This window comes from Lacerta agilis, chromosome 7 (genome assembly GCF_009819535.1).
Source record: "Lacerta agilis isolate rLacAgi1 chromosome 7, rLacAgi1.pri, whole genome shotgun sequence".
In the NCBI taxonomy this organism is placed as follows: domain Eukaryota; kingdom Metazoa; phylum Chordata; class Lepidosauria; order Squamata; family Lacertidae; genus Lacerta; species Lacerta agilis.
In genome coordinates, this window is record NC_046318.1 from 71,514,177 (window position 1) to 71,541,627 (window position 27,451).

The following is a 27,451-nucleotide window of genomic DNA, read 5'->3' on the forward strand; positions in this document are numbered from 1 at the left end:
TGGCCCTTAGTCTCATTGCCCTCTCAATAAATCTGGCGACCTTCTCTGTTGTCTGGATGTTCTGGTCCGCTAACAAATAAAACATTGCGGCCGCTGATGAGCAACCTGGGATGGAAAGTAGGAGGGGAGTCTTTGTACAGGGGGCAGGTCAGAAGAACATGTGACACTGTCTCCAAGTTTCCGTCTCCACATGGGCAGAGTCGTTTCTCCCTGGGGAGTTTCTGATATCGGCCTTCAAGCACGGCAGAGGGTAGTACGTCCAGGGTAGGGGCCAAGTTTAGCTGCCTGCCTTTCCCCATGAATAGCAGAAGCAGGATCTACACAGGTTGCAAAATTTGGAGAGACAAAAATTGGTGCAGAACATTCATTGCCCTGCTTTCAGGGTTTTTTTTTTAAATCAAGAAAATACATTGAACCAGATCCTGCCCTTAGCAATACTGCCAGGTCAAAAAGCCAAATTAGCTGGTGCCACCAGGACACTGCAAAGATAGAGAGAGAAAGTGGGCTGAATCTGGTCCATATGCGTGAGGAATCCCAGTCTTGGCTACAAGCTTTCATTCATTTATTCAATGGCTGTATACTCTTGCCTTTTAGAAAAAAAATCGTTCTTGCAACGTACCTCACAACAACATGTAAACAAGATATAAATTGGCATAATTAAAAAGCAAACTCTCCGAAAAACACATAATCTACTACTAATAATAATAATAATAATTTATTATTTGTACCCCGCCCATCTGGCTGGGTCTCCCCAGCCACTCTGGGCGGCTTCCATCAAACATTAAAATACATTTAAAATATCACAGTTTAAAAACTTCCCTAAACAGGGCTGCCTTTAGGAATTTTCTGAATGTCAGGTAGTTGTTTATTCCCTTGACTTCTGATGGGAGGGCGTTCCACAGGGCGGGCGCCACTACCGAGAAGGCCCTCTGCCTGGTTCCCTGTAGTTTTGCTTCTCGCAGTGAGGGAACCGACAGAAGGCCCTCGGCGCTGGATCTCAGTGTCCGGGCTGAATGATGGGGGTGGAGACGCTCCTTCAGGTATACAGGACCGAGGCCGTTTAGGGCTTTAAAGGTCAGCACCAACACTTTGAATTGTGCTCGGAAACGTACTGGGAGCCAATGTAGATCTCTCAGGACCGGTGTTATGTGGTCCCGGCGGCCCCTCCCAGTCACCAGTCTAGCTGCCGCATTCTGGATTAATTGCAGTTTCCGGGTCACCTTCAAAGGAAGCCCCACATAGAGCGCATTGCAGTAGTCCAAGCGGGAGATAACTAGAGCATGTACCACTCTGGCGAGACAGTCCGCGGGCAGGTAGGGTCTCAGCCTGCGTACCAGATGGAGCTGGTAGACAGCCGCCCTGGACACAGAATGAACCTGTGCCTCCATGGACAGCTGTGAGTCCAAAATGACTCCCAGGCTGCGCACCTGGTCCTTCAGGGGCACAGTTACCCCATTCATGACCAGGGAGTCCCCCACACCCACTCGCCCCCTATCCCCCAAAAACAGTACTTCTGTCTTGTCAGGATTCAACCTCAATCTGTTAGCCGCCATCCATCCTCCAACCGCCTCCAGGCACTCACACAGGACCTTCACCGCCTTCACTGGTTCTGATTTAAAAGAGAGGTAGAGCTGGGTATCATCCGCATACTGATGAACACCCAGCCCAAACCCCCTGATGATCTCTCCCAGCGGCTTCATATAGATATTAAAAAGCATGGGGGAGAGGACGGAACCCTGAGGCACCCCACAGGTGAGAGCCCAGGGGTCTGAACACTCATCCCCCATCACCACTTTCTGAACACGGCCCAGAAGGAAGGAGCGGAACCACTGTATAACAGTGCCCCCAGCTCCCAACCCCTCTAGCCGGTCCAGAAGGATGTTATGGTCGATGGTGTCAAAGGCAGCTGAGAGATCCAGCAGAACTAGGAAACAGCTCTCACCTTTGTCCCTAGCCCGCCGGAGATCATCGACCAGCGCGACCAAGGCAGTTTCAGTCCCATGATGAGGCCTGAATCCCGATTGGAAGGGATCCAAATGGTCCGCATCCTCCAGGCGTGCCTGGAGTTGTTCCGCAACCACCCGCTCAATCACCTTGCCCAAGAATGGTAAATTTGAGACTGGGCGATAGTTGGCCATATTGGCCGGGTCTAAAGATGTTTTTTTAAGAAGCGGTTTAATGACCGCCTCCTTCAGCGGGTATGGGAAGACTCCCTCACAGAGGGAAGCGTTCACCACCCCGCGGAGCCCATCGCCCAGTCCTTCCCGGCTCGCTTTTATTAGCCAGGATGGGCAAGGATCAAGGACACAGGTGGTTGGTTTCACTCGTCCAAGCAGCCTGTCCACATCCTCGGAGGTAACAGATTGAAATTGATCCTATGAAACATGACTAGACAGAGCTCTAGCACTCTCCCGCCCCAGCCCTGCTCCCACGGTGGAATCTACCTCCTTCCGAATCTGAGCGACTTTATCTGCAAAAAACTTTGCAAAAGCATTGCAGGAGATCTTGGGGTCCCTACCAGGCCCCGATGACGATGGTGGTTCTGCTAAACTGCGAACCACCTGGAAGAGTCTCCTGCTGCTGTTTTCTGCAGATGCAATAGAAACGGTGAAGAAGGCCCTCTTCGCCGTTGCCATTGCCACTTGGTAGGCTCGAAGTTGAGCTCTAGCCAGTGTCCGGTCAGATTCAGAATGAGTTTTCCGCCACCGGCGCTCTAGCCGTCTCAGCGACTGTTTCATCGCCCTCAGCTCCGGGGAAAACCACGGGGCTGTCCGGGCTCCATGCAATCGGAGAGGGCGCTTCGGAGCCAGACAGTCAATAGCCCTGGTTAACTCCACGTTCCAGCGGGTCACCAGGGAATCAACTGAAAGGCCATCAACATGGGATAAAACATCCCCCACCACTCTCTGGAAGCCCATTGGATCCATTAAGTAGTGGGGGCGGACCATCCTAATTGGTCCTACCTCCCGGCAGAGGGGAAAGGTCGCGGAGAAGTCCAGTTGGACCAGGAAGTGATCTGACCATGGCACTTCTTTTGTTTCACTTTTACTTAATGTCAGATCACTAACATCCATAGAGGTGAATACCAGGTCTAAGGCATGTCCGCGGCTATGAGTTGGGCCAAACTTATTCAGGGACAGCCCCATGGAGGCCATGCTTTCCACGAAGTCCCGAGCGGCCCCTTGTAAGGTCGTGTCGGCATGGATATTAAAGTCCCCCAAGACAACCAAGCTAGGTGTCTCCAGGAGCACATCCGCCACGACCTGAAGCAGCTCGGACAGGGAATCCTTGGTGCAGCGGGGAGGTCGGTACACCAAAAGGAATCCTGTACTGCCCCTATTGCCCAACTTCCAGAACATGCACTCAGAAAACTCGGTCTTCCCAATAGGACGCCTGGTGCAAACTAATGACTTCCTAAAAATCACTGCAACCCCCCCTCCCCGCCCAGATGGCCTGGGTTGCTGTGCGTAAGAGAAACCTGGTGGGCAAGCAGCGGCAAGGACAGGCCCATCTGCTTCATCCAACCAAGTCTCTGTTACACATGCCAGGTCAAATCCTCCATCCACAATCAAGTCGTGGATGGCAGTAGTTTTGTTCATCATTGACCTGGCATTACACAGCAACACTTTCAGGTCATGTGGGTATCCCTTGTTGATTCCAGTATCCGTCCGGTCAGGACCAGACCCGGAGGCAGGGATAGTCCTCAAACAACGACTAAGCCTGCCTCCTCGGTAATGACATGGTCTGGTTTTAGCGTGACTCCTCCTCCTGCCCATGATCACTGAGATCGGGTGTACTAGTGCATCCCCCCCTGTGGAACATGCCCCAGCCATTCTGTTGGCTGAGGCCCACTCCCAGGCAGCTCTGATCCCACCCCTTAAAACAAAACAAAACTATACAACAACCAATAAAACAAAAACAGAACAATTATACTAAAATTAATCCCCAACAAAATATCCACCCCACCCAGCCACCCCCCCCCCCACAACCCAAAAGGGGGGAAAAAAAGGAGGAGAAAAATTGAAATGCCATCGACAGCTTAAGGACATTTTCTAGCCCCACTCTCTAAGCACTAGAGTGTCATTTTTATGGCTGGGAGTGTGAGGTTTGGGCCCCGCCCCCTAGGCCAGCTGGAAAAGGCCTTGGAAGGGAGCAGGCCCTGCAGTCCTCACCACAGCCGCTGATGGTCCCCTAACAACAGCAACCAGCAATTTATCGCCAAAGCTGTGGTCAGTCCAGGAAACCATCAAAATCACAAAACAGAGGACCACCAGCAGCAGCAGCAGCCCGATTAAAACCCCTAAAAATTACAGGAAGCTTATCGAATCCTCAAGCAAATATGTGGGTGTTTCATTGCCTTGGACTTGCTACTCTACCCGAGAAATGAACCAGGGTACTCAGTCAGCAAGCTCAGTGATTAATTTGGCCCCACCATAATGGACATACAATTCCCTGCCTTTGTGTTAGCTCCGTCAGTCATTTCCTTAATGTTATTTGATGTCTTCTTTTTTGGTAACTAATTATATGGCAGGGGACACATTAAAAAGGCCTCAAAACATGTAACAAACAACGTTACAGGCGTGTTTTTTTTTCTCTTAAATGTGCAGAATGCAAACTACTAAAATCAGCTTGTCGATAAAGAGAGCATCAGATCTCAACTACTATTTTTCCCCCTACTTTTTTGTTGAGTACTGGAAGTTTGTCTCTGGCTCAGATATTATAATAGTAATGCATTTGCTTTTTAAAGGGGAAATGTAATTCTATCTCCGTGATAGAAACTCAATAACGCCACAATTCACTCTACAATGATGGGGGGGACGGACTCTTTGGGATTAAGAGGAAGAATCTAACTTCCACACAGAATTTTTAATACTGAAATGACCATAAGCAGGTCATTGAACATCAGGAACAATTGTACATATAGAGGTACGTGGGACTGGCTCTCTATCGGGGGTTTTTATCGTAAGACTTTAAATAAAGAGAGACACCCCCCACCCCAGTTAAAGAAACCAGGTTTCTGTGATGGAAAATCTGAAGGAGAAAGGGGAAATGCAATCTATTCTCTGTAGCGGATCATGTGAAAACCTACTGGTCTGGAAGATGCACCCTAATTGTGAAAAACCCATTTGAATTAGCCTATTGATTGCTCATTTGTTAGCCGGCCAGCATCAAATATGTTTTGAGACAGGCTGTGTCCCAGCAGGACTGATATCACTCTGGATCATTCCGATAAAAGGAGTGAAAGGTTCCGTCGCAGTTGCTTTGCTTTCTATGGACATTAACCCTCTGCACCTCCAAAAGCAAACTTAAACCAAGAAAGGAAAAGAAATACAGCTTTCAGCACCTTCAGGGACATAGTAAGCTGCCATTTGCACCAGGTGAGATTGTCCAGCTGGCCATTGACTAGCATGATCCAACTCTCCAAAGTCTTAGATGTTTTTTGCACCACCTGCCAGCTGATCTTTTTAGCTGGAGATGCCGAGGTTTGAACCCAGGACCCAGCACACAAAGCCAATGCTCTGTCACTGAGCAGTGGTGCATCGCTAAGCTCAGCTATACAAGATCCTTTTTGCTTGTAAAAGATTCCATCAACGGTGTCTCCAAAAAAATTTACACATCGCTTGGGAATACAGGTGAACTAATGCCAGTGTACTGGAAGAAGCAAAGATCACCAGTGTTGAAGCAATTATTCTTCAACATCAACTTTGCTGGACTGGTCATGTTGTGCGGATGCCTGATTATTGTCTTCCAAAGCAACTACTCTATTCTGAACTTAAAAATGGAAAGCGTAATGCTGGTGGGCAGCAGAAGAGGTTTAAAGACTCTCTCAAGGCAAATTTTTAAAAATGTAGTATAAACACCGACAACTGGGAAACACTGGCTTGTGAGTACTCCAGTTGGAGAACAGCCTTTACCAAAGGTGTCATGGGCTTTGAAGATGCTCAAACTCAGGACGAAAGGGAGAAATGTGCTAAGAGGAAAGCATGCTTGGCAAACCTTCACCATGATCAACTCCCGCCTGGAAGGCTATGTCCCCACTGTGGAAGGACGCGTGGATCCAGAACTGGCCTCCACAGTCACTTACAGACTCACTGTTAAAACCTTGTTTATGGAAGACAATCTTACTCGGCTACAAGTGATCGCCAAAGAAAGAAAGAAGACGAGATTGAACTTGAAACTCTCTGCCTAGAGGTACGTCCACTTACCACTTAGTACGGACCCTCGTCCTGAATATAAATGTGCTATTTTGCCATGCCTACCTTAGATGATTCTGGCTCCCCATGCTGTCTCTTGGGTGTTCCTTTTGACTCAAGCAACTTGGAAGAGCTCTCCTTCTTATGGGAGGACGAGTCCACTCTCTCGCCTTCAAGTTGCAGGTTAATTCCTTCCGTGTGGATGGAGAGGTCGATACCGTTTGGATTTAGACTGCAATGGATAGCTGGAAGAAGGAATTGCAATGAGTCTGGAGGGTAGGAAAGGACGACATGAAAGGTTTTCAACGTTCTGTCGCACTCTAGCATCACACGAGGAAACAAAAGCCAGGGCATGCATCTTTTTAATCTATGAGATGTAGACTATTTATTTATTTCATAAAAAGCATACACTACTCAACTGTAGAAGAACCCTCAAAGAGGTTCACAAAAAGATAAAATAATACAATCATCAAAATAAAAGTTTACAGCAATAATTGAAACATACAGGAAGTTGAAACAACAATAGACTACAACAGATCAAAACTCATCACAACTTTCTAAGCATGTGTGTAGGCTTGTCTTAAACAAGAAATGCTTTAGAGCAGGCACCCAAAAAAGGCAGCTGCTTGGTATCAACAGGCAGGGAGTCCCAAAGTTTAGGAGCTGACACACAAAACACTTGAGTTCTTACAAATGTGGAGCAGGTATCATATGGTGGCACCTGTTAATAGGGCCAATTCCACCGATCGAAGCAGACAAGTGGGCACATAAGGGGTAAACTGATCTCAAGTTGTTAAGGGCTATGTATACTAATAGCAAAATAATAATAATAATAATAATAATAATAATAATAATAATAATAATAATATATTTATACCCCGCCCATCTGGCTGGGCCTCCACAGCCACTCTGGGCGGCTTCCAACACAATATTAAAATACAATAATTCATCAGACATTAAAAGCAGTGTTTTTCAACCACTGTTCCGCGGCACACTAGTGTGCCGTGAGATGTTGCCTGGTGTGCCGTGGGAAAAATGGAAAAATTCAAGAGAATTACTTTATATATAGTCAATATAGGCACAGAGTTAGATTTTTTAACATTTTCTAATGGTGGTGTGCCTCGTGATCTTTTTCATGAAACAAGTGTGCCTTTGCCCAAAAAAGGTTGAAAAACACTGATTAAAAGCTTCCCTAAACAGGGCTGCCTTAAGATGTCTTCTAGTACCTTGGTTCTCAAATGCCTTGATACTCAAACAACTTGGAACCCAAACACTGCAAACCCGGAAGTAAGTGTTCTGGTTTGCGGGCTTTTTTTGGAAGTGGAACATGCTCCGTTTTGAGTGCCACACTTCCGTTTTGAGTGTTACGCTGAGGTCTGTCTGTTTTTGCTATTTATTTTGCGTTTTTGTTTTTGCGGCTCTTTTTGTTTTGTTTTTGTGACTGTATGGAACCCAGTTCAGCTACTGATTGATTGATTGATTGATTGATTGTATGTATGACAGCAGTACATTGTTTATTGCTTTCATTTTATGGATCAATGGTCTCGTTAGATAGTAAAATTCATGTTAAATTGCTGTTTTAGGGGTTGTTTTTAAAAGACTGGAAGGGATTAATCCATTTTGCATTACTTTCTATGGGAAAGCACGCCTTGGTTTTGGAACACTTTGGTTTTGGAACGGGCTTCTGGAACGGATTAAGTTTGAGAACCAAGATACCATTGTATCTTGAACTTGGCCCAATCGCAGATCAGCAACCAGTGCAGATCTCCCAGCACAGGAGTTGTATGCTGACAAGACTATGTAACTTTTTGCGAGAGAGAACAAGGCGGTTCACACTTTACACTGAACACAAGCTGACTCTACACGTGTACTTGCATTTGTGTGAAAGACTGTACTCCTATTGAGTATAGTGTACATGGACCATAATGTTACACATGAATGGCTGTACAGGTGTCCTGTTCAACTAGTTGTATTGCACAGACTGTACACTTGTTGAATGTAACACGTGAGACCCCTGAAGCATTTGCTGTTGCTCTGCCTTAACCCTGTTTCTTTATCCTTTAGTCATTTACAGGATTTACGGCATGTATTGGGAACGCATGCATTTCTTGACATAAGCCAATTAGACGCGGTGTCATTAGACGACGACGGCGGATCCAGCAGGAGGATTTCTTCTGTTACAATCTGAGTAATGTTATTCATAGTCTACAAATTGAAAAGTTATGATACATCTAACTTCTTTATTCAGGGTAACAAGGGGGAAGAAAAGCTTACATAGCAATGGCACTCGATAGCAGAATGGATTAACCAGGAAAGAGCTCTTTTAAAGACTGCACAGAGTCAAATGAGCTGCGCTCTCAGCCTGCACTTTCGTAGGATTATTCTATTAACCAAATTTATTTATCCAGTTCCGTACACTAAGCCTTTTTCAAATGACAGTTCTCAGTTTCTTAAACAATTACATGGGGTGGGGTGGGGAGAGATAGAACAGCTTCTGCACCGAGTTAAAATTGACTGGAATTCAAATCAGTCCACATTATCCAATGTAACATTTGCAAGATGTATTCTAAAGAATCCTATAAATGACTAAAGGATGGAAATCCTTAAGTGAAATCTTTGAAAAATATATAAAAAAAAGACCTCACCCACATTCCAGCCTGGCAAAAGAATTTGAGGATGGGGTGGAGCAGGGACGGAGGAAGGACGGCGCGGTGGGGCCAGTCTGACCCAGGTGTCACCACTGAGGGGGGGTGACAAAATGGTGGGCGGCACTCGCTGCAGGGCCTGCAGTATGCCCGAGTCATTATGAGGAACGGCTTAGGGAGCTGGGTATGTTTAGCCTGGAGAAGAGAAGGTTAAGGGGTGATATGATAGCCATGTTCAAATATATGAAAGGATGTCATATAGAGGAGGGTGAAAGGTTGTTTTCTGCTGCTCCAGAGAAGCGGACACGGGGCAATGGATTCAAACTACAAGAAAGAAGATGAGCTGTTCGGCAGTGGAATTTGCTGCCAAGGAGTGTGGTGGAGTCTCCTTCTTTGGAGGTCTTTAAGCAGAGGCTTGACAGCCATCTGTCAGGAAAGCTTTGGTGGTGTTTCCTGCTTGGCAGGGGGTTGGACTGGATGGCCCTTGTGGTCTCTTCCAACTCTATGATTCTATGATCTCTCCTGGGAGTGACACAGTGGCTTGGGCGCCCACAGGTCCACCCCAAACGGTCCACCCACCGCCTCCCCCTCAGCTGTAAGGCGGCTGAGTGGGAGGAGGCAGACTCTTCGGAGGCCCCGCGGAGTGTCCTGCCCCAGCTTGCCCCGCCCCACGGGCGGCTGGCCCCACCCCTGGGCGCAGGGCACACGTACCGCCCCATGGGCCCGATCAGCTTGCTCCACTGCTGGGGTGGAGGATAGTCAGTGAAGGATCTGACCTTGGAAGAGAGAGGATGTATAGTCGGTAGTGCCCCAAGGACTAAACAGAGAGGCCTGGGGAGTGTAATTGCCCCCGCGGGCCTGAGGTTTTTCCACCAGCTATGTGCACACTCACAAAAAAGAGTAAAAGGATATCCCCTCAAGGAGTCCCTACATTGAAAAACAGAAGCAATGTTTTAGCACAGACAGGCACCAGAACGCAGGGGAAGCCTCCCTAGTTTGTAGTGGGTATTTTGGAACATGCCCACTGCTGCTTCCTTCCCATCATTCCAAGCGCATATACTGGAATGTGCCTGGCTGTCATTACCCTCCTCCAAACGAAGCCTCCCAATATGTGGAATTGGATTAATATTTTTTTATAGCAGATAGCCAGCCTTGAGGCACACACGGCCGCCCCTGGAGGAATCCCTGCCTGAGAGAAAAGCCTACGAAGGCATTCTCGGCAGGCCTCCCGGGTGCGCGCTGTGACCTCAGAGGACAACCAAAAATAGAGATTTCCAGACCAAGCTAATTGGTCAGTCAAGCAGAGGGCAGATGGATCCGCAACAGCCGCAGGTGACATTAAACTCCTGCATTTCCAAAAGTCACTAGCCAAGCAATTCGCAATTTCCCCAGAGGGACGAAGGTTATACAGTAATTTAAATCGAGCCGGGGTGTTTGTCACATCCCTAATAAAAGAAGAATTGATACAAATGATCCTTCCAGTTATATGCTAGATATATAATTGAAAGTCTGGGAGGGTTTGGGGGGACTATTCAGTGGAAAACTACTCAGGTTTTAAATCAATGTTAGCCAGATTTGGGGCCGCCTGATCCAAAGTGGAGCTGAAATACTTGCATTTAAGCGGATTAGTCCTATTGAAATCAATAGGGCTAAATCAACCCTAATCCAAATAATTCAATTTAAAACTATTGTAGAGCAAACTGTATGTGTGTCCAATATTTTGAAGAATTCTTCCCCCGCTTTCTTCTGCTGGCACTGGAAAAAATGAAGATGCAACAGGCTCCATCTTCCCCCACAATCTCTCTGCCTACAAGCGTGAGAAGAATTCTGTGTCCCCTTTTCTTGCTTGCCCACCAGAGCCAAATAGCATGGAACCCCCAGAGATCGGAAGATCAGCAACTGGAAGCCTAAGGGCCAAATCTGTTCTTACCTTGCTTGCGACCTCAGAGGTGAGATGGCACATGAGAAAAGAGTGGTCACTGTAGCCATCCCATTTTTGGCCCAGTATACTTTGGGCCAACAGAGACTCTACAATCCTGACCCACTTCTTCAAAGTGGTCTGCCAGGTGGATGGGTGCAAGAAAAGGAGGTTGTGGCTTAGTACATGACTTTCATTGTAATGGTAATGTTTAGCTTATTTTTATTTATTTTTAGTGGCTGCTTTGTTAATGGTGTTTTATGGATTGCTTTACTGATGTTGTTGTTGTTCAGTCGTTCAGTCGTGTCCGACTCTTCGTGACCCCATGGACCAGAGCACGCCAGGCACGCCTATCCTTCACTGCCTCTCGCAGTTTGGCCAAACTCATGTTGGTAGCTTCGAGAACACTGTCCTTCCATCTCATCCTCTGTCGTCCCCTTCTCCTTGTGCCCTCCATCTTTCCCAACATCAGGGTCTTTTCCAGGTAGTCTTCCCTTCTCATGAGGTAGCCAAAGTACTGGAGCCTCAACTTCAGGATCTGTCCTTCCAGTGAGCACTCAGGGCTGATTTCTTTAAGGATGGATAGGTTTGATCTTCTTGCAGTCCATGGGACTCTCAAGAGTCTCCTCCAGCACCATAATTCAAAAGCATCAATTCTTTGGCGATCAGCCTTCTTTATGGTCCAGCTCTCACTTCCGTACATTACTACTGGGAAAACCATAGCTTTAACTAATCGGACCTCTGTCGGCAAGGTGATGTCTTTGCTTTTTAAGATGCTGTCTTACTGATGACTTGTTAATTATTTTATATGATTTATGCTGTACTTGCGATGCTATTTTACATTATCATGTACTGTTTGTAAACCAGTTTGGGGATTCATTTGAATGAAAAGTGGCACGGAAACACAACCAATCAATGTCAAAGGACACCAGAAATTTGCAGTCAGTCGGTTTGGCCACCCCTCATTCCACATCCTGCAGGATACAGGAGAGTTTTGACTTAATCTGAATTATTGGAGGTAACGGAGAGAGGAGGTGGCTGGGTTTTAACATAAGAAGAGCTCTGTTGGATCCAGGCAGAGGCCCATGCAGTCCAGCACCATGGTATCACAGTGGCCAAACTACAGAAAGCCAGCAAGCAGGACCTGAATGTAGCAGCGCCTTCCCCAGCTGTGATTCCCAGCAAATTGTATTGAAGGACAAACTGCCTCCAATCTGAGTAAAACTGTGCTGGGTTAAATGACAGAACATGGGAAACTACTGAACCAGGCAACCATGATTGGTTTGCTTGTGTCCTTGCACTGGTACTGGGTCCCACTTTTTTAGGTAGGGACGCAAGTGGCGCTGTGTTCTAAACCACTGAACCTCTTGGGCTTGCTGATTGGAAGGTCGGCGCTTCGAATCCCCGCGACGGAGTGAGCTCCCGTTGCTCTGTCCCAGCTCCTGCCAACCTAGCAGTTCGAAAGCATTTCAGTGCAGGTAGATAAATAGGTACTGCTGCGGCGGGAAGGTAAACGGCGTTTCCGTGTGCTCCAACTTCTATCACGGTGACCCGTTGCGCCAGAAGCGGTTTAGTCATGCTGGCCACATGACCCGGAAAGCTATCTGTGGACAAATGCCAGCTCCCTTGGCCTGAAAGCGAGATGAGCGCCACAACCCCATAGTCACCTTTGACTGGACTTAACTGTCCAGGGGTCCTTTACCTTTACCTTACTTTACCTTACTCATAAAACCCCAAAACAGTGTACACAAGTTCCCATCCAAACCCTGACCAGACACAGACAAGCTAAGTTTCAGCTAAGGACTAGGGAACCTAGGAACCTCTCCACATGTTGCTGGACTTCCAACTCCCACCAGCCCCAGCCAGCATGGCCAATGGTCAAGGATGATAGGAACCGTCGTTCAACAACATCAATAGGGCCACAGGTTCCCCAACTCTGAGCCAGGTGGTGGCCTCAGGTGTCTTCAGCCCATGCACTGTACAGGTGTCCTATCTATTTGCCCCCCAATCACTTTGTCTCGCCTGTGCTGTGCCTCTCGCCCTGACCTAGCCACTGTGATCTAAGCGACGGTCACCTCAGGCTTGATTATTTTAATTCACTCTATGTGGGGCTGCCCTTGAGACTGACCCAGAAACCTCAGTGGGTGCAGAATGCCACAGGGAGACTCCTTACAGGGTCCTCGCCGCGGGATCACATTCACTCAGTGCTATACCAGCTGCACTGGCTCCCGCTGGAGTACAGGATCAGGTTTAAGGAGCTGGTTTTAACCTTTAAAGCCCTATACGGCCTAGGACCCCCGTACCTATGGGACCGCCTCTCCTGGTATGTCCCACAGAGGACCTTACGGTCTTTAAATAAAAACATCTTGGAGATCCCGGGCCACAGGGAGGTTAGACTGGCCTCGACCAGAGCCGGGGCTTTTTTAGCTGTGGCCCTGATCTGGTGCAACGCTCTGGTGGAACGCTCCTTGATAGCCATGTTCAAATATATAAAAGGATGTCATATAGAGGAGGGAGAAAGGTTGTTTTCTGCTGCTCCAGAGAAGCGGACACGGGGCAATGGATTCAAACTACAAGAAAGAAGATTCCACCTAAACATTAGGAAGAACTTCCTGACAGTAAGAGCTGTTCCGACAGTGGAATTTGCTGCCAAGGAGTGTGCTGGAGTCTCCTTCTTTGGAGGTCTTTAAGCGGAGGCTTGACAGCCATCTGTCAGGAATGCTTTGATGGTGTTTCCTGCTTGGCAGGGGGTTGGGCTGGATGGCCCTTGTGGTCTCTTCCAACTCTATGATTCTATGATTCCTTCATAGAACTCTAACCCGATGGTTGCCATTAATTTGATTCTGAATTGATTTTAGTTGACCTGTTGTTAGCCGCTCTGAGCCTGGCTTTGGCCGGGGAGGGTGGGATACAAATAAACTAATATTATTATTATTTGCAGTTCTATCTCCTGCAAGCTCTGCCATTGCAACCAAGCTTCATTCCACTGAGACTGGTATCTCCAAGATTCTGAACTTCCTGCCTGCAATAATTCAGAACTGACAAGATGATGACAAGACTCCATGGAGTTACTTTCACTAGGTACCCTACCGGTCATTTGATTATTTATTATTATTCCAAGCTGCCCTATATCCAGTTTAGATTCACAGGCAGGTATACAAATACTGTTTCACAGTTCCCTTGAGAATGTGCTTATCCAAATTTGTTTATCACCGCAAACCTTCCGCTATGTAGCAGAGAAAATATAATTGCAAACATTTTAACAAAGATTTTTTTTTTTTAAAAAAAAAAAAGCTTTCTGCTATTGGTTCTGACCTATTTATTTCACTTTGACTGGAAGGAAGGAAGCAGTTAAAGGAACACTGTCGAAACTCCAAGCTCTATAAATAGAGTTTCCTTGGCAGCTGTCTCAATGGGCTCATATTTAAAGACGGCCTGTATACTTCTTCTTAACCGCCTCCCAAATTATCCTTGTTAGAATGTAAAATAAGAAACGCAAACACCTTACACCACACTAAGTCAAGACAATGTTGCTCCTATAACCATGAGAGATGGCAGCCTTGACCTCTTACTGTGCAGGCAGCAATTAGTATATCATCCCCATACTGTTCAAGTACAGTACATATTGTCCAATCCAGAGTTTCCCAACCGGTTTACACCTAGGGCACTGTGTTTTCCTGCTTCCTTAAAGTTAGAGGCACAGTTCACCTGACAAACAGTATCCTCCTTGCAGCTGCAAGATAGCCCAGATAAAACTGCTCTCAGCATCCCGCTCGCCCCTTCATCCAGGAATGGTGATGCTCCTGGAAGTTCTCCTTCTCCCAGTGCATATGAACTCTTGTATGAGCGACACTGAAGAATCCTGGTGCATTGGCAAACCCTGCCGGAAAGTCCTGGGACAGAGAACCTGTGGCCCTACAGGTGCTGGGGGACTACAACTCCCATCATCCATGGCCAACAAGGCCAACGGTTAGGCATTATGGGACACGGAATCCAAAAATTCCTCTGTTAAGGCCACAGGTTCCCCAGCCCCACACTTCAGTCTTCTGGGCAGGGAAGTGGTAGCAGAGGTGGATCCAGCCCAGCTTCGGGAAGTAGGTGGAAGGACTCTAGGATGCTGCCAGAGCCTCACACCTCCTCCCCAAAGCCTTGCACCTCCCTTACCCAGCTTTGGGAAGGCAAGGGCTGGAGGTGGTGTCAAATGTTGGCTTTGCACAGGGTGCCATATTACCAAGGTCCACCCCTGTTGGTAGCAAGGGAAAATAGAAGTTTGGCTAGGAATACTTGGGGCATGGGATGATCTTGCTCCCAAGGGCATAGAACATTCAATGGACCCAGCTTGGTGGCTTGATCTTAAGAGACACGCTTCCATACTTCTCAGTTTGAGAAGTACTACATGCCTCAAACATTCTGCTTCCCAACTGCAAGGCCTTCTTTCAGTCTTCCCCACCCTAGTGCCCTCTCCAGATGTGTTAAGCTACAATTCCTTGGTTATTGGCTATGTTTTCTAGGGCTGAAGAGATCTGGAGTCAAAAACAGCTGGAGGGCACCAGGCTTTGGAAGCTTGCCCAACTTGAATGCCAAGGGTGGTTCTTTTTCATGCAGCTTGAAAGATTTCCTGTTGCTATTTGGAGCAGACAGTTTAAGAAACCAGAATGCACAGTTCAAGAATACACACAACAAGGTGCAGCCCCTGGATTAAACTCCTCTTCCTTGAGCAGAAAGAATGGGGAAGTAGCCAAAGAGAACAGAGAACAGAGAAGCTAAAATGCAAATATGTCTATGCTACAATCACAAATTCATTGTCTTGTCCACAAAGGTGTGTTTGTGCCTGAATGGACTGCAGATTAATTGGTTGTTAAAATGTGTGAATCCAACCCCACTAGACAACAATTTCTTATCAGCTCAACCAACAATAATTTCCTAAAGAATTCAACAACAAAGCATCAAGTATTGGCCCAATTAGGACAATCAATAAACCAGCCAAGATATTTACAAGCATTTGGGCATGCACACAGCCTGTTAGTCCTCCTGCCACACAAGCTGAAAACAAACCAATATGTCTTTCATTAGCCATTGTTTCCCACTCTATCCAACCGAGAAAAAATGCTGTCACCGACACCAACCTCAGAGCAAGTTATGATATTAAGCCAACTTCAAGCCATGGGTCACCATCCTGGCTTGTTCTTAAGATGGAAACAATATTTTCCCAGCTTGAAATCGTGATTATGTAGGGTTGGCATACTTCCAAATTTTCCCACTGCAGTCGGCAGCAGTGTCTGGATGGAAATCGGGAAAATGTCCAGGAAAATCTGGATGTACGGCTGCCTATATCGGCAGTGCCATATTTTTGCCGTTTCCCCATAAAAATAGCTCAACGTTTTCACTGTTTGAAATATGCTAACCCTAGATTAAGGCTTCCTTTTGGCTCATGGGAAGAGAGGTGCCAAACAGCTAAGAGCACAGACAATCCAAGGCACATTCATTTCCACTTATAAAGAATACACTTATTTGTCCCATTGAACTAAACGGGGCTTAGTTCTGAACAGGCATGCAGGGGATACACATACATGTGAATTAGCCCCAGGCTTCAATTGAAAATGTAATTTACTGTCATGTACAAATTAAGAGGTTTCTTTTCAGGAGGCCTTTTGGTTGACTTAAGTTTATTTCTCTTGTTTTAGTTTACTCCTTTTTAAAGCTGTGTGATTTGCTGGTTGTTTTCATTTTTAAAAAAAGTGCTGTTCTTAACTTGGGATTGAGTTCTATCTCGACGGTCTCATATGTAACTGAGAGGTAAGATTAAAAAAAGTAAATAAATCCCAGTCTACAGAAATTGGAGCAGGCATAGGCAAACGTGGCTCTCCAGATGTTTTGGGACTACAATTCCCATCATCCCTGACCACTGGTCCTGTTAGCTAGGGATCATGGGAGCTGTTGTCACAAAACATCTGGAGGGCCGAGTTCGCCTATGCCTGAATTAGAGTATTTATTGTCTCATTGGAATGAGTCCAGGACAGTGTAATCCTATTTATGTAATCCCATTTATGTTTACTCAGAGTAAATCCCATTGCATTCAGTAAGGCTTACTCCCAGGTAAGTACGCAGCCCTAACTAGGTTTGAAATAAAAACTGCACTTTCTTTTTTCCCCTATGATAATTCCCACAGCAGAAGAGATAATCCACTCTTTTGAAGTTAAGAACGCCCAGTCTCTTCAGCAGTGGAAACATGCTTATCCCATTCAGATATGTCCCTTCTTTGGATCCAAACCAATGGGACCACCTTTCCTGTTGCAGTGCCAAAGTGGTGGAACAAGCTCACTGGAGGTGTATCCAATTTGGTTTTACAGAGAGAGAAAAGACATAAAGCCTACCATTTTAGACTGGCTTATAAAAAGCTTTTCCAGAAACAACTTAGAACTAGTTACAGGTAGGTAGCCGTGTTGGTCTGCCATAGTCAAAACAAAATATAAAATCAAAAAATCCTTCCAGTAGCACCTTAGAGACCAACTAAGTTTGTTCTTGGTATGAGCTTTCGTGTGCATGCACACGAAAGCTCATACCAAGAACAAACTTAGTTGGTCTCTAAGGTGCTACTGGAAGGATTTTTTTTTTATTTTAAACTTAGAACTAGTTCACTTTTTTGCACATGCATATGTTTTTATACTATCTTTTGCAGAATATTGCTCTTCTTGTCTTTTTTCTTTTCATTTTTTTGCCCACCTTCAATTTTAATTCTATAGCTTATGTTCACAGGCTGGGATTCTACAGTTCAGCATGTCCAAAGGGCTTTTGGGCTTGTATTTTTCAAACAGTGCCCCTTGTTGCTTTTGAAACCGAGGAGACTTTGAAAATAAGATTGCAAAGATATGGCATAAGATTTACAAAACCTAACGGGTATGGGTAAACCATTAGGGGTACCTAAAGTATTTGTTTGAGTCTCAGTGACAACATTTTTTAAAAATGTTTTAAACTGATTGTATCATTTTGCACTTTTATGTTTGTATAAGAGATGAAGAACTACCGGTAAATAAATTTTAAAAAATTAAAAAGTGATAAAAGAATTATAGAGTTTGCCACTATTGGCATGAAAAAGATAGCTCTCTTCTCTTGAAGGAACAGAAAATGAGAGAGCCTATGCTAAAAGTTGAGTCCCCAAAATTTCATTTAATATTTCAGGATTAGCGGCAGGAGGAGAGATAAAGAGAACTGACAGAAACAGAGAAAGAAAAGAACGAAAGTGATTTCTACAGAAAATGATGCAGGTGGCAGAAAAGGGAAGAACTGAAATTATTAAGTAGTGGGTGGAATAGCAAACGACACAGTGATTCTCCAAGCAGCTCTCTTTATTCTCAGGCTGGAACAGAACTGGATTGAAGGGCTCAGCCAGCCTGCTTATATAGTACTCAGTAACATACAACAGTAACAACTCTCTCTAGCTACCCAATCTGTGAACGGCACTCTCAATCCTTCATTTGCATGTTGTGGACCTGAGTGAGAAATGCAGTCACGGCGGGCAGAGCGAAACTATATACACAACACCCCTAGTGGCCGGGTGAGAACTTCAATACATAACAAAAATAACCTGATAACTATTCTGAAATTAATATAAATGATTATTGTTGTTTGGTTTCAGTCCATATATTCTCATGCATAGCAACATGTAGCTTTGTGAAAGGACTCACTAAAAAGGTAAAGGTAAAGGTACCCCTGACCGTTAGGTCCAGTCGCGGACGACTCTGGGGTTGCGGCGCTCATCTCGCTCTATAGGCCGAGGGAGCTGGCGTTTGTCCGCAGACAGTTTTCCCGGGTCATGTGGCCAGCATGACTAAACCGCTTCTGGCGAACCAGAGCAGCGCACAGAAATGCCGTTTACCTTCCCGCCGGAGCGGTACCTATTTATCTACTTGCACTGGCGTGCTTTCGAACTGCTAGGTGGGCAGGAGCTGGGACCGAGCAACGGGAGCTCACCCCGCCGCGGGGATTCGAACCGCCGACCTTCTGATCGGCAAGCCCTAGGCTCAGTGGTTTAGACCACAGCGCCACCCGCCACTAAAAAGGTAGTCAAATGCAAAAGAGGATGAGACTCCTGCACCTTTTATCATTCTTATTTTTTTATTACTGCGAACAGCCAGCATACTTCTGCACCTTTAATAAAGATGTAGAAGAAGGAATTTCAGCATATCATTATTGTTATTATTATTATTATTCAAATTATATACCACCCTTTATTAAAAGATCTCAGGGCGGCGCACAACATTCGAAACGCATTACAAAACATCAATGATAAAATGTAGTAGAAAGCATACCGACAGCCCAATAGTAAAATCATCATCATCATAACTAAACTCTTCTCACAAAAATGCGGCCTGCTCAACTATTAAAGGTGCAGGAGCCGCCGTGCCCCCCCCCCGCCCCAGGTAAAAACTTTCTATGCTAAGGCCTATATAAGGTTGCGTACAGTATTACCAGCGTATTGGTTATTCGTTCATTTCTGTGCCACTTCAGAATGGAATCGTGTTTAAAGCCCTAAACAGCTTAGGCCCAAAATGATCAGGGAGAGCTTCTCGAGGGCTAAAATTCAGCAGAGGGGACCCTCTTATTCGTTCCTTCACCCTCAGAAGCTAAGGGGTGGTGGTGGTGGCCCAGAAGAGGGCATTATCTGGGGCAGCCCCTAAGCTATGGGATCCTTCCCCACAAAGGCGCGCCTGGCACCTTCGGTTTACAGCATGGGTAGGCAAACTAAGGCCCGTGGGCCGGATGCGGCCAAATCGCCTTCTCAATCCGGCCCACAGATGGTCCGGGAATCAGCGTGTTTTTACATGAGTAGAATGTGTCCTTTTATTTAAAATGCACCTCTGGGTTATTTGTGGGGCATAGGAATTCGTTCTTTTTTTCTCTCCACAAAATATAGTCTGCCCCCCCCACAAGGTCTGAGGGACAGGGACAGTGGACCGGTCCCCTGCTGAAAAAGTTTGCTGACTGACCCCGGTTCACAGCTTTGGTTAATCAATCGTTTTATTTGTAAGCTGCCTTTCCAAAGTTAAAACTATGCTCAAGGTGGCTTACAATGTATATTAAAAAAAAACATAACTGCAAACATAAAACCAGTTGTAAATAATAAACAAAACTTCAAAAGTTACACAACCAAACTGAACTATTTCCACACGAATCCAAAATAAAGATACAAAAAATGAGTATCAACAGCAACTGTACCCCCCCTCCAACAAAAACCCCTCAACAACCCCCAACCCAAGGTGAATAAATAAGCTGTCAGCATGCATCTGTTTGCATGCGTATTTGAAAGCACCTCAAAATGCGCATTCCATGCAAAACAGTGTGGCGCTGATAGTCGGGGTACTTAAGTCAGAGGTGCATTTACTTCCGTAGTTCGCCATCCTAAGCAATGCATGCATACAAGATGCAGATCTCCAGCACAGGATCAGGGCAACTGAATGCAGATATTGCTGAACATCCTAGAACTTCCACCAGCCCCAGCAAGGACGGCCAGCGGCCAGGAAGAATGCGGAGATGCAGTTCCACAACATCCGGCAGAGTCGGTGTTTCCCCACGACGGCGAACTGCTTCGAGCAACTTTTCAGAAACTATCATAAGCTGACGATGGTACGCTTGAGATACATCCCTGTTCCTGATGCTCTATCACACATTGTTGTGACCTGCCCTGCGACCTCATGGTGAAGGGCAGGTATTAAACCTAATTCTTCTTATTATAATATTGTGGGCCCCAATTCACACAGGGCACCTACAAGGCCCACTGGCAGCAATGCAGAATTAACCCAACACCCCAGAATAATATAAAATTGTTAAGTATAAGTAATGGCAGGCAAGTTGGTCTTCCTGTCTGCTTGCTCACCATCATAGGGTTTTTTCCACAGAACAGGGGTGCCGACATGAATAAAATGGGGGGGGGGCAGGTAAGCCCCGTCCCACATAATCACAATATGTGGCACGTGCACACAACATTTGAATGGCAATGCCCATCAACTTTTGGGCGGGCGGCCCCCTCAAATGTTTTATTGGGGGAGCCAAAAGGGTCTTGGCTCCTAGGAGTTCATCCCCATGTCACCAAACAACCACCAATATTTTTTGAGGCCCTCCTGGGTCCATGTTTGAAAAACCATGGCTCGAACCTATTTCACAGGTTTCAAACCCTCTTCCCAAAGCAGTTAGCGGGCACCAAAAACTCCCTTATGTGTTTGACATCACGTACAGAAAGGAGATTTCTAACTTCCAAGGCCCCGTGAACAAACTGCTGTCAAGGTACAGCTCATCTGATTCAGCTGTGCGGAAATCCTGGAGACCGGGCCTTTTCGGATCCCTAAAACCAAACGGGCCCTCTGCGCATGTTCAACGGCGCTATTTAATTGCCGCATATCCCCAAATCAGCTGTAAAACCTGAACCTTGGGGTCTTTTTAAGGCTCAAGAGCTTAACACAAAGACCAACTTTGTGAAGCTGGGTAATAGGAATAAGATTTGTAAGAGTACTTGAAGATGTTGAAAAGGACCACAGGTGTCATATATATTTTTCTTTTAAGTGGTATCTAATGACATCAGAAAACCATTGCTTTGAGGTCAAAGGGGCAGCTACAGAGATATAAGGCTTCAACTAATGCAATTAATTATTATTATTATGGTTTTGGTGGGGAAGCATGCAGCAGGATAGAGGGGGTTTTGTATCAGAAACTACCTTTTTATAGCAAGGCTGCTGTTTCTGATAGCAACCTCCATCTATCCTGTGCTGCATACTTCTCCCCTCCCCCCCAAAAAAATAATAATAGCTTTCAGAGAGGGGTCGGGCAAGGATGGGGAACAGGAAGCAGCGGTGCGGCTCCGATCAGGTGGGATGCTTCCACTGGCAAACCTTCCTGGCATGCATGAGAAGGGGCAGCGGCGGCGGCGTTGACCCTTCTTTCGGGCAGATGGCGACCCACCCCCTTCCGCTTGCAAAAGCGCCCGTTCCTGTGCCCAGCCCATGGCGAGCATTTGGAGCATTTTGCTTCCTTCCCCCGCCCCTCTCCACCTGACGGATGCCTCCCCCCCCCCGCGCCACCTTCCTAGCCCAGCTGGGGCTTCGCTTCCTCCAGGTGAGCGCCAAGGAAAAGAAATGGAGGTGGGTGCAAGGAAGGCGGTGCATCAGGAAGCAGGAGCGGCCGCCCCTGGCTTTGCAAAAGGGAAAGGAAGGAGGACTGCAGCCCTTACCTTCCACAGCCATTCTCTCAGAGCTTGCTTAGGGCATGCATAGTTCGCCTGCCAAGGGATGCTGCTTCTCCTCCTCCTCCTCCTCCCCTCTTCCCCACCCCTTCTTCCTCCCTTTCTCTTTTCTTCCCCTCCACTGTTTTCTCTTTTTTGCCCGTCTGCAACCAAAAGAACAACCTGCAGCAAGAAAGGGTTAGCCCCGTTCCCGGTGCAGGCTGGGAAATGTAGTCTTTTGCCCGCGGGTCGGGCGAGGCCACAACGCTCTCATCTGCTCGCGGCGAAGGCGGCTTTTGCTGCGCATGCAATGCCCGGGGCGCGCGAAGCGAAGCGGGAGCGCCGGGTTTGGAAAGGTCCCGCGGCTGCAGCCCATGCCTCCGGCGCTCTGAAAGCTTTTCGGGGGGCAGAAAACTACAAATCCCGGCACGCCGCGCTGCAAGTTTTTTCAGGTCGACCTGGCGTGGGGCTGTTTGATTGAGGACTTCCTCGCCAAATTGGAGGAGGAGACAGGTAGAGGAGGGAAAGCGTGTCGGGCGAAGGAGGGGAAAGGCGGCGGCTAACTAGGGCAAGAAATCTTGCCAGGCTGAAGGAGCATCTGTCGCTTCTGTGTGGCTTTCACTGCAGCTGCTAGAATGCAAAAGAATTCCAACACCCCCCCCCAAAAAAAAACCCAACACAGACGCAGGACCCTGTTAGTTTTAGCAAATATCATTGGGAGATGGAATTATTATTGTTAACATAACAACAATGTCTCCTGGTGTATGGAGACAGGCAGGCAGGCAGGTCATTTATCCACAAAAGTGACCAGAGGAGAAAGGAACGCAGAGAGCAGAAACGCCATGGTTCACCTGTAGCTGCAAAACCGGACACCTTCAACTGCCCCACCTGCAATAAAACATGTCTCCCGTATCTACAGCCCCTAACTCTCCCAACAGTTTGACTTCACCTACCATTGTCTCCCAAGACAGATGGATGCCTATTATTATTATTATTATTATTATTATTATTATTATTTGTATACTGCCCTATACCCACAGGTCTCAGGGCAGTTCACAACATAAAACCCCAATATAAAAACACAAATTAAATGAATCCCCTTTGTCGTCTCTCGAATATCAAGCTATGAGGAATGTGGCGTTCTTTGCAATAGGGGCTTTTAATTTATTGTGCAGCACTAAAGTGAATGGGTAACGTGCCGAGTCAAAACAGCCTTCCCCTTTCACACGCACCCACCCACCTCTCCAAGTAGCCCTGCAGAATTCTAACCAGGAAAATGTAGAAATCTTCTAGTGTGTATTTTATAAGACCGTCAGAATTATTTGTTTTTATTTATTTGCTTTTTACCCTGCTTTTCGCTAGACGTCTCAAAGTGGCTTGCAGAGGGTGGGAAAAGAAAAAAACAACAACACTTACCCGGTATATGGCTGCTTTTGTCCATCTGCAAGCCAAATGTTACAGTTTTAATAATACATGCTTAATTTCTGGTTAGGTAAAGGTAAAGGGACCCCTGACCATTAGGTCTAGTCGCGGACGACTCGGGAGTTGCGGTGTTCATCTCACTTTACTGGCCAAGGGAGCCGGCTTACAGCTTCCAGGTCATGTGGCCAGCATGACTAAGCTGCTTCTGGCGAACCAGAGCAGCGCACGGAAACGCCGTTTACCTTCCCGCTGGAGCGTTACCTATTTACCTACTTGCACTTTGACGTGCTTTCGAACTGCTAGGTTGGCAGGAGCAGGGACCGAGTAATGGGAGCTCACCCCGTTGCGTGGATTCGAACCGCGGACCTTCTGAACGGCAAGCCCTAGGCTCTCTGTGGTTTAACCCACAGCACCACCCACGTCCCAACTCTTTAAATATGAAAATCTGCCATTGACTTGCAGACCTGCCAAAGCCGTGTCAGGAGGTGGAAGCGGCTCAAAACAAGAGAGACATCTAGCAAGGAAGGCTTAGCGGTGGCTGATGCTGACAGACTGGGAGGGCACAAAGCAGGGAGGCCAACAGTAGATGGCGCCAGAGGCAACGAGAGGCAGAGCCAACTACTTCAGGCTTTGTTCCCATCCTATGCCTCCCTGCTGAGTTCTACAAGGGCAGCTCTGAGACCATAGCCGGCCCAGCCACTAGGCAGTGTGTGATCACTGCCTCAGATGGCAGAACCCCAACCCCACCCCAGATGGCACTCCCAAGAGTATGCTGCCTCTGCCAACGGCCCCGACATTGGGCAAGATCACATCCATTTGGGGTGAGATCTCACCCCAAATCATCATAGTCTTGCCAGAAATCGGCGCTGATGGAGAAGGAAGAAATTGACAGTCACTGCCACACCCTGGGCTGGTTTCAAATAGGAAGGCAGGCAGGTGGGGGCTGATTGAGGTCAGATTGGGGTTGGAGAATGAGCTCCTCATTCACACCTGACTGACCCTCCTCCACTACCGCAGGCCTTTCTGTTGACCAACTGTGCCACAAACTCCCATTTTCTGTGCCACTAACGGCTAAGATTGGCCACCCATGTTTAAAATCAATCTTCATCCTCCATCTGCTTGGGCTACAACTTCCACTATCCTTCAAGAAGGATACTGACAAGCTGGAACGTGTCCAGAAGAGGGCAACCAAAATGGTCAAAGGCCTGGAAACGATGCCTTATGAGGAACGGCTTAGGGAGCTGGGTATGTTTAGCCTGGAGAAGAGAAGGTTAAGGGGTGATATGATAGCCATGTTCAAATATATAAAAGGATGTCGTATAGAGGAGGGTGAAAGGTTGTTTGCTGCTGCTCCAGAGAAGCGGACACGGGGCAATAGATTCAAACTACAAGAAAGAAGATTCCACCTAAACATTAGGAAGAACTTCCTGACAGTGAGAGCTGTTCGGCAGTGGAATTTGCTACCAAGGAGTGTGGTGGAGTCTCCTTCTTTGGAGGTCTTTAAGCGGAGGCTTGATTCTATGACCAGCAGCCATGCAGGAGCACTTGTCTTAGGGGTGCAGGTTTTGATGTGGGCTAACTACTGCCTGGCAGTAGTTTATTTTACTGGCCTATAAAGTAAAAAGGTAAAGGACCCCTGGATGGTTACCGTAAGTCCAGTCGAATTTGACTATGAGGTGCAGCGCTTATCTCTGTTTTCAGGCCAAGGGAGCCAGCGTTTGTCACAGACAACTTTCCGGGTCATGTGGCTAGTATGACCAAACCTACTTTGTTGCACAGAGGACTGTGATGAGTGCCAGAGCGCATGGAAGCGCAGAGAAGCACCGCAGCGGTATCTATTTATCTACTTGCACTGAAATGCTTTTGAACTACTAGGCTGGCCTCTACAAATGTTCTGCTCCTATACTTGTAAATACAGTCATACCTCGAGTTACGAACGCTGCGGGTTGCGTGTTTTCAGGCTGCGGACCACGCCGAACCTGGAAGTACAGGAATGGGTTACTTCCGGGTTTGGGCGCTCGCGCAGAAGCACAAAACGACGTCACGTGTGTGCGCAGACGCTGCGCTGCAGGTTGCGAACGCTCCAGGTTGCGAACGTGCCTCCTGCACAGATCACATTCGCAACCCGAGGTATGACTGTAGAGCAAATATTCCTGACCCCAGATCTCCAGTGCTCTCTCACCCAAAGGAAACCAAACCCCTGGTCTCACAGTTCTTGCCCCTCAGGGAAATGGGGAACACACAGCAATACCTTCGTGCCAAAATGCTTCTGAGAAACAATGCAGAAATCCGATATAAAAACCATGCCTTTGTTTGCATACATCCTGGAAAGGACAGAGAAAAGGTGCAACCCACCTTTTCTTTCCAGAGGCTTCCTACTGGCTTCATTTGTGCAATTATGATCTCATCACCCGCTGCTTGGAAGTAAACAGGGTTGTTGAACTTGCCTACTGCCCTTTGTAAGGCAGATGCTTTTGATAGATTGCAAATCCCCTAGGGCAGGAAACAAGTTTTTTTCCATGTGCTCTTTAAACCACTAGGTGCACCTGCAATCTATTAGCAATATTAATTGCAGCGGGCCGGAGATGTTCCCATTCTATAAGCTCATCAAAACATAGAAATTATAACAACCTTGGGCACTTGTTCAAGCACAGCTCCTGCACGTTCCGTTGTAAACAAACGGGCAGAAATCTTGGGGTTATCGAGGTGATTTCTATGCTGCTTTAGTTACCCACATACAAACTGAGTTTAGCAGAAGGGAAATGTCGCTAAGTATTGCTGCTGTCATAACGCCTAAAGGGAATTGGTTTAATGGCCAGTGTGGTGTAGTGGTTAAGAGTGGTAGACTCATAATCTGGTGAACTGGGTCCGCGTCTCCACTCCTTCACATACAGCTGCTGGATGACCTTGGGCTTCTTTGAAGTCTCTCAGCCCCACTCACCTCACAGAGTGTTGTGGGGGAGGAAGGGAAAGAAGAATGTTAGCCACTTTGAGACTCCTTCGGGTAGTGATAAAGCGGGATATCAAATCCAAACTCTTCTTCTTCATTATGTTGCAATAGTGCCCCTAAAGAAGCCAATGGTATCGTGAAGTTCAGCTGACCTCACTTTGTTGCATCACTTCTGACCAAGAGTACACAACCTTTTCCAACTCCGCACCATGCAGCAGCAGTGAGGTTTCTCTCCACGGCATCACAGCAGCTTAACTAAGGAGACATCACTTCCTGCCGTACAATATATTTCCACCAGTCACTTGTTGGTACAGCATCTTTCTTATTCACCTGCTTTCCAAAGGGACATCTGCTTCCTTTGCAAGCAAGATTGGAGTAAACACGAAATACACCTAGAACTCCTTCACCGACACCGGTGTTGTGTCAATCGTTTTACTTGCTTTTATTTGGAAGTCTTGTTTGAAAGTTACCGTATGTTCTGTTTATAGCTTGTAATTCATGTGTGGCTGTTTAAAAACCAGCTAAATAAAGTGAATTAATTCTGCTTAACATTTGCATTCCGGTGGCTTTCTAGAGCATCTGTTACCCTACTGTCTCGAAAATTCCTGGGATCCCCAAAGCTATTATACATTTTCCCCATCAGGGCTCAACCACTGTATTTAAGATTTGGTAATTAGTCTCCAGCGTCATATGTGTTCTAAACTTCACAGTTCATTTCCCAGCATGTGCAACGCAGAGAGAAGATTGGACCTTCCCTGATACAATTGAAATTTTGCATCCAATTTACACTTCCTCCAACAGGCAGAGCGATACATATGCTGCCCCACATTTAGCTTAGTTTTCCAGGCATGCAGATCTAAAAATTGCATTGGGAATACGCAGTTGAAACTCTCATAATGAGAACTGAACTTTCGGAGTAGAAATAATTTTAATTATATTTGCCCTTTCCTCCAGAGGATCATATTGTCCTGTTTTGTTGTTTTTCTTTTTCTAAAAAAACAAATCCCATTTGGTTTATACCGCACTGTTGGAAGAAAAGTTTGCTGGCTTGCTAAACCCTGAATTATTTTTCTTTAAACACCTTATAACCTACATAGAACCGCCCCAATG